Below are 12,304 nucleotides of genomic sequence, written 5' to 3'. Positions count from 1 at the left end.
AGAGTCTAAACTGGCAGCTTGTTTTCTAAGCCTGTGGTCACTTCCACTATTTCAGCACTGGATGGCGCCCAAGTCCAGATATGCCGGGAGTCTGCTATTGGTATGTCATCACTGTTTTGTATTAGAGGATGATCTTGACCGAGGTTTGTCCTAAATAGGCTATTGGTGTAATGTTCAGAAAGAAGAGCATCAGCTGTTGGTGATGAAGGCTCAAACATGAGTCCATCCCTTTGGGGCACAGGTTATTCCTGATGCCAGGGCAGTTCTAAAGTCCCATCTGTGAACACTGGCCTGGTGATAGCTGTGCTGCCTGAGGTTAGTGGAGATAGTCCCTTGGCCACAACGGTGGCACTAAGCTGGCTCACATCTTAGTCTCACAACCACAGGACCTATATAGCTTTGGGAGAAGGGTGAGTTCACCCTTTGGGAGAAGGGTGAGTGTGCCAGAAAGGATGCAGCCAAAGCTTGGGACTGTCCCTCAATGCACGGGTCTCCATCTGACTCCAGAGCCAGTGGAGATGCTCCGCCTGGAGGCTCAGGCCTTTTCGTGGGACATTGACTTTCTATTAGATGCTGGGTCTCATTGCAGTAGGCCTGACCCTGGCACTGGGTTCCAACATAAAGCCTTACCCTCATGGAACTTATGGTCCAGTGAGGAAGACAAATAAATATGATAGTGACGACTAGTAAGGATAAAAAAATTAAGTTGGGAAGGAATGTAAGTGTCAGGGGGAGGGAATTAAATTGTAGCTGGCCAAGGAAGGCTTCACGGTAAAGGAGACTGAATAAGGACCAGAAAGAGGGGAGGGAGCAGTTGAGTGGCTACCTGGGGGATGAGTCCCCCACACAGGGGGCAGAAGTTGAAAAATCCCAGAGTGAAGCCAGAGAGAGAGAATAGGAGATAAGGTCAAGAAAGTAGCATATGTGAATATGTGGAGCTGTGCAGGTTATGGCAAGGTTTCCAGCTTTTGCAAGAGAGGTAGGGAGCCACAGGGTGATTTTGAGCAGAGAGCAAGGGCTCATTTGACATGTTTTGACAAGCTCAGGCTGGTTGCAAACAGAAAATAGACTCAGGGGAAGCAGAAGAACAAAAGAAAAATGTGATTGTGTGGATCAGAGTGGTGCAGGTGGGGTAGTGAGAAGTGGGGAAGGCATATTTTGAAGTAGAGCCATTAAGGTTTGCTGGCACATTTGAAGTGAGTGTGAGAGAATGGGTGATGAAGGATGACTCCAAGCGATTTTTAGTCAGGCAATATTGGCAGATACAAGGCTTTGAATTCAAGGGAGAGGTATGGGTTTCACCAGCATCTAGGTAGTAAGTCAAGCTAGAGAGTGAGCATAAAGGCAGAGTTCAGAAACTAAGCCTAATGGTCTCCCAATACTTAGAGGTTAGAAGATGAATAGGGTCCAGCAAAGGAGTGGCTAGACAAATAGGAGAACCAGATAAGTACTGTATTCTGGAAGCCTGATTCAGAGATTAGGACTTGATTCACAATAACAAATGCTCCTCAATTTAGATAAAATAAGGAATGGAAAATGACTTTTGGGGCTGGGGATGTAGCTCTGAAAAACCAGCCCCTACCTCAGAGCAAAGCCTGCCCAAGGAGGGGGGCGTGACCCTTGTCCTTGGAAAGACCCACAGAGCACTCCTAGGCACATATCCACCCTATTGAGTTATATATCTGCAAATAACAAGAGAGATCTGTGGAGTCAGGTGTCCCAGACTCAGTCAGGCTAGGTGAGGACCCATAGCAACCCCCTAGCAACCACCAATCAGCATGAGATAGGGAAAATACTTGGGATGCCAGATGACCCTCCCAATAGTTTATAGTGGTTGATAACATGTTGGGAAACCATGTAGTTCAGCAAGTACTCCCCTCGTGGCTTAAACCAATCAGTTCAAACGAATCCCCCTCTTGTACTAACCAATCACCTTTACCCAATTTGTTCCCACCAGTGAATGTGCTAATCATGTTTTAGAGTTGTTTTATGATTTTCCCGTGGTGTGTGATGATTTGCTAAGAGATGCTATGATGTATGTGAAGTCCCTGCCTTCCCCAAAGAGTGTATAAAACTGTTGCAAACCCTGGGCTCGGGGCCTCTCAGCGTCCAGTTGCTATGTGTGTGCAGAGGACCGAGGTAGCTCACAATAAACATGGATCTTGGTCTCTGGTGGTCTTTTGGGGGTCCCGAATTCAAGCATAACAGCTCAGTGGTATAGTGCTTGGAGAGAGAAAGGGAGAGAGAGGGGAGAGAGAGAGAGAGAGAGAGAGAGACTTTGGATTTAGAGATTGTGGAGGTCAGTGGTAACCTAATGATAAAAAGGGTGTGGTAGGATCAAAATCCTGATGGAATGGGTTCAAAAGAGAATAGGAAGATAAAATTGGAGAGAGTGAATACACATTTTTTCAAGGAAAACAATGTGACTGTCTTTTGTAAATAGAAAGCAATGAGGCAGCGCTTCGGAGATAGCTGAGTAGCAGAGGCAGTTGCTGGCCATGAATGAGGCAGGCCCTGAGGAAGGAAGTGGAGGAGGGAGGCAAGAGCTAAGGTGGCCTGTGTTGTTTGTATTTTGTTTTGTGGTGCTGGGGATTGAACTCAGGGGCACTGTACCATTCGGCTATATCTCCAGCCCATTCTATTTTTTGAGACAGGGTCTCACTAAATTGCTGAGACTAGCCTTGAACTTGCAATACTCTTGCCTCAGCCTCCTGAGTAGCCAGGATTACAAGTGTGAGCCATCATGCCCAGCAGCATGTGGAGTTTTGTTTGTTCTTGTTGCTGTTGTTGTTTTGGTTTGGGTCAGGGTGGAAGACATAATAGCATGTGCTTATGATGATGGAAATGATTCAGTTGAGGGGAGAAATTGACAATATAATAGAGAAGAAATGGTTGAAGACAGTGGATGTTTTTAACTTGGAAAAGAAAAGATGCAGAGGCACCTACTAAGTGGAACCCTGAGAGAACTGAACTGGCTTTTCAGATCCCAAGTGAAAGGTTAGGGAGGAATCTGACTGAGGAAAGACTAAAGGCGGGGCCGGGTTATAGCTCAGCCTCAGTGGTAGAGCACTTGACTCGCACCTGTGAGGTACTGGGTTCGATCCTCAGCACCATATAAAAATAAATTAATTTAAAAAAATTTTAAAAAGACTGAAGGAGCTGATAGATTGGGAATAGAGATGGAGATAAAATGAGGGAATCCATGGGAGGATGAGATCCAAGTTAAAGAGCAGGTACAATGGAAACCAGGAAAAGGAAATTAAGGGCATGCCACTTTGTGATAAGAGGAAGTTTGTTATTTAATATTTCAAAGATAAAGACATTTCCAGAGATGACAAGGTTTCAAAGTATCCCTGTTAAGTCAGTTCCACATGAATATTGAACCTTGGACCAAAACCTACTGGCTGGAATAACTGATGGATGTCCAGGTATGTCCAGGGATGACTGTGACAAGGACAGATAAAGGGTGGTAAAGCTGCATGAATTAAGCATGGGAGGCAGAGGTCCCATTTGTGGAGAGGAGCCCTGGGGGATGTGCTGAGCTTCTCATCTCTAGAAGGATTCAAGAAGACACTGGTGATTCTAAATTTAGGGCTAAAAAAAAAAAAAAAAAAGAAGAGAATTTGGAATTCTAAGTCTGATAACTATGATAATTGAGTTAGGCCTCTCAAATTACTTTTGTTGCTTGTTTGTTTAAAGTAAAATTCTATTTTTGTAATAAAACTTATTTTCTCGGGTGAGAATTTTACGCTGCTTAGGATCAGTAACAGTTTGTCATTTCTATTCTCTCCCCGAAATTTGCTCAAAGACCCTCTAATTGCCTGCATGATTCCAACATTTAAATATTTACTGGATTAAATGACATCACAGATTACAAATTCTTAAATTTAATGTACTAAATCTCTTTAGGATCATTAAATATAAATGATGACTTTCTCTGGGACCTATATACAGAATATATAAAGAACTCCAAAAATCTACACACACATCAATCCAACCAATAAACACTTCTCAAAAGAATACAAATGGCCAACAAATATATGAAAAAAAATGTTCAATGTTCAACATCCTTAGCAATCAGGGAAATGCAAATCAAAACAGCACAGAGATTTGATTGCATTCTATCTAGAAAGGCAATCATCACTACAAATAACAAGCCAGACAAATTGGTGCACACTGGTAATCCCAACCACTCAAGAATCTGAGGCAGGAGGATTGCAAATTCAAGGCCAGCCTCAACAACTTAGTGAGGCCCTAAGCAATTTAAGAGAGATCCTGTCTCAAAAATAAAAGATTAAAAGATCTAGGGATGTGGCTCAGTGGTAAAGCATCTGAGTTCAATCCCAGTACCAATAAATAAATATAATTTTTGAAAGGGATGAAAAGGGAGATCAAATATAAATAGTTTTGGAGCTGGGCATGTGGCTTAGTTGTAGAGCACTTGGCTAGCCTGGGCTACATTTGGTCCCTGGCACCACAAAAAGATGAAAAAAGAAAGAAAGAAAGTATCCAGGGCCTTTGGATCATTTCTCTCCATTCCCTTCTCTTGAGAAACAATATTCAACACACTTGGAATACATATATGCAGTTTTAAAAGCACCAATTTATTTCCCTTTTATTCATTACAGGCTGTTTCCTTCATTTCAGTAATCCTCCCCCCGACCCAGGGAATTCCATAAATATAAAGTCTTAAAAGAATTTGCTAAATTTTTTATTGCATTTACTGAGAATATCACGTTTTCCACAGTCAAATGATCTTATTCTCCAAATTATTACAAAGCTCTTTTCATTTAAAACATTTTGGTTATGTGTACTAAATAGCATATTATTTAAAATTCAGTTATAAATTATACTCTTTAAAGAGAAACATTTTTTTTTTAAAGTCAAGTACTAAAATGCCACATACTGGTCTAATCCAGCATGATCATTTCACATGGCAATCTATATTTCAACAAATACTGTGCCAGAAATGACATCCTATGTAGGAAGGAAAGCAGCAGAGCCACACTTCAGAGTGCAGCATGCATGGTTTTGATGTCTAACTTCCAAAATATATAAAATAATTTTTAAAAATTTTTGGATAAACATTGAGTCAAAATGAAAAATGTCAGATTATTCTAAGAGATACTTAAATCATAGAATCTCACTTAATAATACTGCAGGGTTCAATTTGTTGTAGCTCTAAGTTTTAGGCTAAAATAAACTGGTGGGAGAACAAATGGATAAGATAAATTTGCCAAGCATTGTGCAATGCCTTTACAATCTTCTATTTCTCCACCAAAATATATTCATAGTTATGTCAGAAGTTATAATGTTCTAACTTCTGATAACAAACCCCCATTCTACCCTCCACACTTAGCTCATGTCAATAGTTGAAAGGAGCAACCATTAGTTAACAGTGAGCTCAGTACATTCTATTGTGAATGTCTTTCTAATTAGGAAAATGATAATGAGCATTGTTTTCCTAATTGGTTTTATCAAATCCTCATACAATACAGTTAAGGCAAAGACCCTAAGGAGAAAACTTGTGATCCCCAATTTACCTGAACCCTACTTACAGAACATTAGGATTCAGAGATCTACATGTAATTTCAGGTGGAATTTTAGGTACTACACAATTATCCATAGTCATGGTGCTGAGAGCCCTTGATAAATCAAGGATCTGAGATCTGCTGACACTGACCCAGCTGCAACAGTTACTAGTTTAAATCTCTGTATTAAGTCTGAAAGATGAACAATGACACTTCTAGTGAGAAATTAGGACAATATAAAAATAAAACTGAGCAAATAACTAATTCTTTAAGACTGTTAACTCTCCAAACTGATTTTAGCCTGAAAATGTTAGTTTCAAATGTTCAAATATTTACTTATGTAAGCAAAATAGAAAGCCATATGTCTGTCTGTATATATATCACTTTTTTTCATAGTCCCTCAGAGACATTTTGTGTGTGTGTGTGCTAGAAACATAAACAAGGGACTGTGTCATTTAAGTTGTTACCTTGGAGGCCATGTTCATGAGAAACTTTTCATTTGGGGAAGATTTTGTGTTTTATAATTTAAATATTTAAATGCTAACAAAAATTATGTACTTGAACTTGGTAATCGCTTTATAGATGAAGTTTTTCTTTCCCTTAGATGTGTACAAATGCAACATATAACAATGTTGGCTATACATAGTTCCAATTGGTATATATATTTAAAAAGAAAAATTAATGTTGAAAGGAATATGAAGTTTAGCACCCATCTTCACCTCATCTTTCTTTGGTAGGGAAAAAAAGGCACAAATTACATAATCCATTCATAGTGAAGGGTTAAAATATAACACTATAAAAAACAAATCCTCAGTCCCTGAAATAATAATATTTCAGTACAGCCTGAATTATGAAAGAAACTTTGACCCATTAGAGAAGATGAAAGTAGAAAGGTTTATGTATTTACCCACACATAAAATATTTAATAAATTGACTCTTCTAGTATCAGACAGATACTGAACAATGTTATCAAGAATAAGTCATATATCACAGGCTTCAAAATGGTATTGATTTCTAAGTGTTATATTCTTAGTTCCTATCACATACATGCTTAGTAACATTCAACCCCAAAATACTCCAAAATCCCCATGCCCAGGGACTTGAACCCAAGGGTCGTTTTGAGACAGGGTCTCAGTGAATTGCCTAGGCTGGACTTGAACTTGTGATCCCAGCCTCAGCCTCCCTGGTCACTGGGATTATAGGTGGGCACCACCACATTGGCATAGCACTCACATTGAAAGTCCAAGAAATATCTTTAATTATGTTGATTTTTTTCCTTTGGTGGTGCTGAAGCCAGATTTAAAGTTAGGTAGTCAGTGTAGTTAGGTAAATCGGGTCTAATATTGAGTGAAATCTAAAATGGAGACCATGCGGAGAATGACTCAGGGAAAACACAGGACAACTCATGGAATGTTAATGAAGTCCCTAAAAGGCCCTAGGCCAAAGTCCACCTCAAAGAAATGTTAATGAACAGCCCCCAGCAAAAAGGTGCTGACTCAGAAGTCCTTCCTGACCAGTGCTTCTTTGGTGTTATTCTTCAACATTGGGGAAGCAAGAACTCGTTACCGGTCAATAGCGGTAACAGTGCTAGGGATTGAACCCAAGGCCTTGTGCATGTGAGGCAACACTCACATCAGCTGAGCTATATCCCCAGCCCCTAGATTGGAAATTTGTAGGCTAACTTCTACATCTTGGTGAACTCAATGAGAGCATTTTGAAAGGCTCCAGTGAGACAAAACTTCATTGCCGTGGTCCTTGTTCCACTCTGAAAGGAGCACCTCTACTAGGGGTTTAACACGGAAATTGTAAGGCTCAGGCCTTACAGGATCTATCATCAGTGATCATCTGTCCTCCTGCCAATGAAGACAGACCTTTTCATTTCCAATGTTAATTTGAAAAGCCACTTGTGAAGCAGTTTAGCGAATGTTCATTATTATCTAGATTATAAGTTTCTTCAGTTTTTTTCCGTTGTCAGATCTACAGGCCACATTCATTGTTATTCCTTGTTTGTTCCATTTATACTCAATTATGGGGGAAAAGCACTGAAGAAATCTTACTGACATTTTAACCCCATTAATGGCTTGCTTTCCTTTGCCTTTTAATCCAGAAACACCATTAACTCCATTCTGATGAAGCGGATTGATGCAGCTGGGCTGAAAGCTGAGGTAGTGAACTCATGATCAAGCGAAGGTTGCCATCAAATGCTTAGTTAGAAAGGGTCCATTTCATTCCCAGTATCTTTCCGACTTACTAGTAAAAATACTGAAATCTTCTGCTTTGGAAATGAGGTAGCCTCCTATACTAGTTGATATTTATCAAGATTTTTTTCTGCTCCCAGAAAGCAAGATTGTACCTATTTAGTGTGGCACATTGAACTTCACATTCTCAAATGTGAAGAGGTCAAGGTGATTGAAATTTACTATTTAAAATCTGATAAAAGGGACAAGCTCAGTAAACTACTATGTCCTAACTCAGTGTTTCTCCGAGAGATTCCAAGATGTGACAATGAATTTTATCATGGGTCTTTACTTTTACAAAAGTCATCTGCTAAGTCTACATTGATGGGCGTTCAATAATCATGGTTCTATCATGTATGCAGTTTCACATTTAGCTATGGGCAATTGTACCCTATCATTCTATACACTAAATGGGAAGGAAGCATGGAACAGGGACAAATTCCATATTATTATTATTTGTGGTGCTGGAGATTATTTATAACACAAAGTATTATTCTTTGCTAACAAATGATAAACATGGCTGTGACTATGAAATTATAATGGGCCAGGAATATCTGTCCACCTTGTTTTTATTTGCCCCTGGAACATTCTCAAACTCAGCTCCAGGTACTCTTTTTATCTCAACAATCAGCAAAAATCAGTGAATATCATAAAGTGAACTGATAAGTCAGTAAAGTAGCAGGTTTTTCCTCTATGGTGTGTGTACTGGGGACTGAACCCACAGGTGCTTTACCACTTAGCTATAACCCCAACCTTTTTTATTTTTATTTTGGGTCTTGCTAAGTGCAGAGGCTGGCCTTGAACTTGTAATTCTCCTGCCTCAGGCTCCTGAGTTGTTGGGATCACAGGTGTGCCCCACTGCACCAGCTCTGTAATGTGTTCTTATCCCATGCTACCATTCTACTAGTATGACTGACAAATTGTTCTTTTGTTTTGCAAGTGACAAAAAGTTTGTCTTTTGAAGAGTTAAATTTTTTGAAATGCTTCCCCCCACCCCTATTTTATTTTTCAAATAAGAAAAGGAAAATAGATGTAAAAACAAAGTAATAACATTTTACTTCCTCCTTTGAAGGCAACACACTGGAAAAGCAACAATCTTTGACCTAATACAAAAATTGTTCCTTAATGTTTTGCCAGTTTTCAGTATTAGAAATTTCCTGAAGCGTTTTAAGTACTTGTTTACATATTTTAAAATTGAAGCTAATGAGTTCATGCATTTCCATTTGTATCTGTAAAATCTGGGATTTTTCTTTGAGACCAGTCAGCATAAAATGTAATTAATCCAACCTTAGGCGGGTTCCCTAGGCAGGTTCTGGAAGCTCATTACTTTCCAAGTCATCCGCCATAGTGTGCTTTCAAGACTAAGATTCAATAAAACCTTAATGGAATATGAAAACCAAATTAAGCAATCATGCTCTCTGAAATATTTATGCTAAAAACTGGCGTTTTTTTCTTCAAAGCATTTACCTTCAATGTTTAAAGCTTTACAAGTTAGCTCAAAAGTTGACAATTACATGAAACAGCAGTTCCCTTAAATACTTAAATCGTGTAATTTAAAAAATCATTGTAGACCATTAAAATTATAAGCTCAACACTATGAACAAGCCATTCTCCAATTTATACAAAACTGGGCTGGGATCCATTCTGTGAAACTACAGGGACAATAAGTAGTGCAGCTAAGCAACTAAATGAGGACATTGGTGGGTTCCTCAGGAGGTTTTTGAAGGATGGTGGTTAGTAAAGAAAAGGGAAAGAATGATGAGGAAAACAGTAAGAAATAAGGTACAGATAAACAGGTTCACTGGTAGGAACTCCTCAGGGCCACCCATGTTATAGACTGCCTACCCTTAACCTTATATCACACTTTCTATGCAGTTTTATTGACTAAACATTAAACTCCACCTGGACATAAGACCATTTACAATAACACTCTATAAAAGAAAACAAATGCAGTTAAAAGGATAACAGTTAACAAAAGAAAATACACTTTTTATAACAAAGTTGTACATTTACTTTAAAAGTGTGGAAAGTTGAAGCTAATAGCATAAAAAATTTCTGTATACTTGGGCAAGCCTATGGGATCATCTGCAATCATGGATATGGATACACTGATGACTTATGGATCATGAAATGTAAATGAAGCCTCATTTTTATTTATAAATAGAATTTGAAGCTTACCACAAGCACTATGCAATTTTCAGTGGAAATCACAGATTTTTGTAACAGGGTTATAGAGTAAACATTGCGACAATGATCAAAGAGATCTACAAATTTCGAATGAAGTATCAGTAATCTGGGTGATGTATTATTAAACTTCCACTACAGTAAACTTTAACCAAAACCTTTCTGGGAGCTCCTTAAGCATCTGTTACAATAGTCTGACTCAAAATTTCTATAAAGAAAAATGACTGTTCCCTTTCTCATTTTACTCTTGACTTTGAGAATATGCTTAGTGTTATCAGAAAGAGTTCTGACACTGTACTCTCTTCCTCTCAGAGAAGTATCTGGGAATGAACAAGAAGACCTTACCAGATCACATGATTCAACAGTGACCTTAGGCGGGTTCCTTAGGCAGGTTCTGAAATTAGATTTACTTTGACTAACAAAGTATTTTTTTTAATCTAAAACACCAATCTTTATTTTTCATCTTTCTTGGTTTGTATATTTTAGACTTTTAGAAATTTCTTACCAAATAACACATTCCAAAATGTTTATTTAGTGGAATTTAGCATCTTACCCTTTATTCTAACTTCAGGGTATTCTCCATGAAATTCTATTACAGTGAACCCTTTCAGTGTTACAGATAGTTTGATTCATTTCATTAAACTGAAAACGACTTATATATTATTCTTATATGTATTATCATACACAAACACAATATGCCGAGATCTAAGTTTTTATTTAAATACTTAAGTCACTTTGCTGTTTTAATGTGAAAACTAACCAAGCAAGACCAAGCCTTCAGGTTTCATATTATCTTTTTCCATCTCAAAAATTAGCCAGATTTTGAAAGAAAAAGCAATTTGGAGGTCTTTATAGGTCTTTTCCATTTTAGAATTAAGTCTTTCTGTAAAATGTGTGTGTGTGTGTGTGTGTGTGGAGGGGTGTTCTTTTGAAATCTCTGCGAAGGAAGGAAGGAAGGAAGGAAGGAAGGAAGGGAGGGAGGGAGGAAGGAAGGAACATTTTTATAATGGCAAATTTGATGACTGTTTTTTTTTTTTTTTAATATTTATTTTTTAGTTATCGGCAGACACAACATCCTTGTTTTTGTATGTGGTGCTGAGGATCGAACCCGGGCCGCACGCATGCCAGGCGAGCGCGCTACCGCTTGAGCCACATCCCCGGCCGACTGGTTTTAATTGTATGTTTTTACTGAACTTTTCAAAAATGTGATATTGTTGTGGAATGAAAGTAATATCTTGGATAACTGGGAGTGAATAAATGAAGGATTTAATATACTATACTATCATGAAACACAAACATGAAAGGGCAGTGTAATCAAAATATAGTTTTAAAATTCCTGCCACAGAATCTTTTGCAAACAAATTATCAAAGACCACTGAATATTAAACTATTAGAAGTAGTAAGTTGCAGCTGGGCATGGTGGCGCATATCTATAATCCCAGCTACTCAGGAGGCTGAAGCAGGACTGCAAGTTCAAGGCCAGCCTCAGCAACTTAGCAAGACTTTGTTTCAAAATAAAACAAAAAGGGCTAGGAATGTAGCTCAGTGGTAGAGTGTCTTGGGTTCCATTCCTAGTACAGGGATTGGGGTTGGGGGTAGTAGTAAATTGCAACTATTGTGTGGGCTGGTAAGTTGCTGAATATCTTCACAATCAAAATTACTTAAGATCCTATTAAAAATAAATTCCACATTTAGCATTTACACTATGAACTTTCAAAGTGGCAAGTGAGAAAGCTTATACTGAAAAGTCAATGGATTTTCCAGCTGTTCAATTAACAGCCCCACATCCCTCAAGCTCCCCCACCGGTCCCTCCCAAGCCAACAACTACAAATCCAAATGCTCTCCAGATAGTTCCATTCTTAGCTGAAGTAAGAATAGGACTTTGCCTTTTAAAGATAATAGAAGATGAAAAGAAAAATAGTGAGCTAATAAAATTTTCTTACCTTCAGGTAATTTAGAAATAGATGAATAAAGATCTAACATTCATCTATACTTAAGATTGAAATATACTTTGCATATTATTGACTTTTAAAAGTCTAAAGTATTGAAGTGTAATTTTAAACATATAAGGAAGTGTTCCAGTTTTTATAAGTGGATAATGTGTCACAACATAACTAGTTTTTTTAATTTTGGGTACTCAAAACTAATAGTTTTCTTATAACAATATTTATAAATAAAAAAGTAACAGAAATATTAATGGAGATCATACTAGGATAAACACAGCACCACATTAACAACTTTTTGGTTAATGCTGGGCTATATATATAATGATGGTCCCATAAGATTATATTGCTTAGTAAAATTGTAACTATCTTGGTGTAAGTTCAATCTGTGTTTGCCCAATGAAACTG

General features: G+C 38.1%; 1 long non-coding RNA gene across 4 annotated transcripts in view; it reads left to right on the top strand.

Moving 5' to 3' along the window:
• Positions 1-12,304, top strand: part of LOC124083321 (uncharacterized) — a 30,765-nt gene that overhangs the window by 7,780 nt on the left and 10,681 nt on the right. Inside the window, exons 2-3 of one of the 4 annotated variants that reach the window (XR_009225457.1) lie at positions 7,639-7,696; positions 11,009-11,129. This is a non-coding gene — a long non-coding RNA (uncharacterized LOC124083321). Of the gene's footprint in view, positions 1-7,638; positions 7,697-11,008; positions 11,230-12,304 lie in introns of those variants that run through there. The other 3 variants (XR_006848694.2, XR_009225458.1, XR_009225456.1) reach the window with 3 other exon arrangements.

Source organism: Marmota monax, unplaced genomic scaffold (assembly GCF_021218885.2).
Source record: "Marmota monax isolate L192 unplaced genomic scaffold, Marmota_monax_Labrador192_F-V1.1 WCK01_AAM20220418_F8-fsc00276, whole genome shotgun sequence".
Classification (NCBI taxonomy): Eukaryota; Metazoa; Chordata; class Mammalia; order Rodentia; family Sciuridae; genus Marmota; species Marmota monax.
The sequence above is the reverse complement of the archived record's forward strand: the minus strand, read 5'-3'. Positions and strand labels throughout refer to the sequence as shown.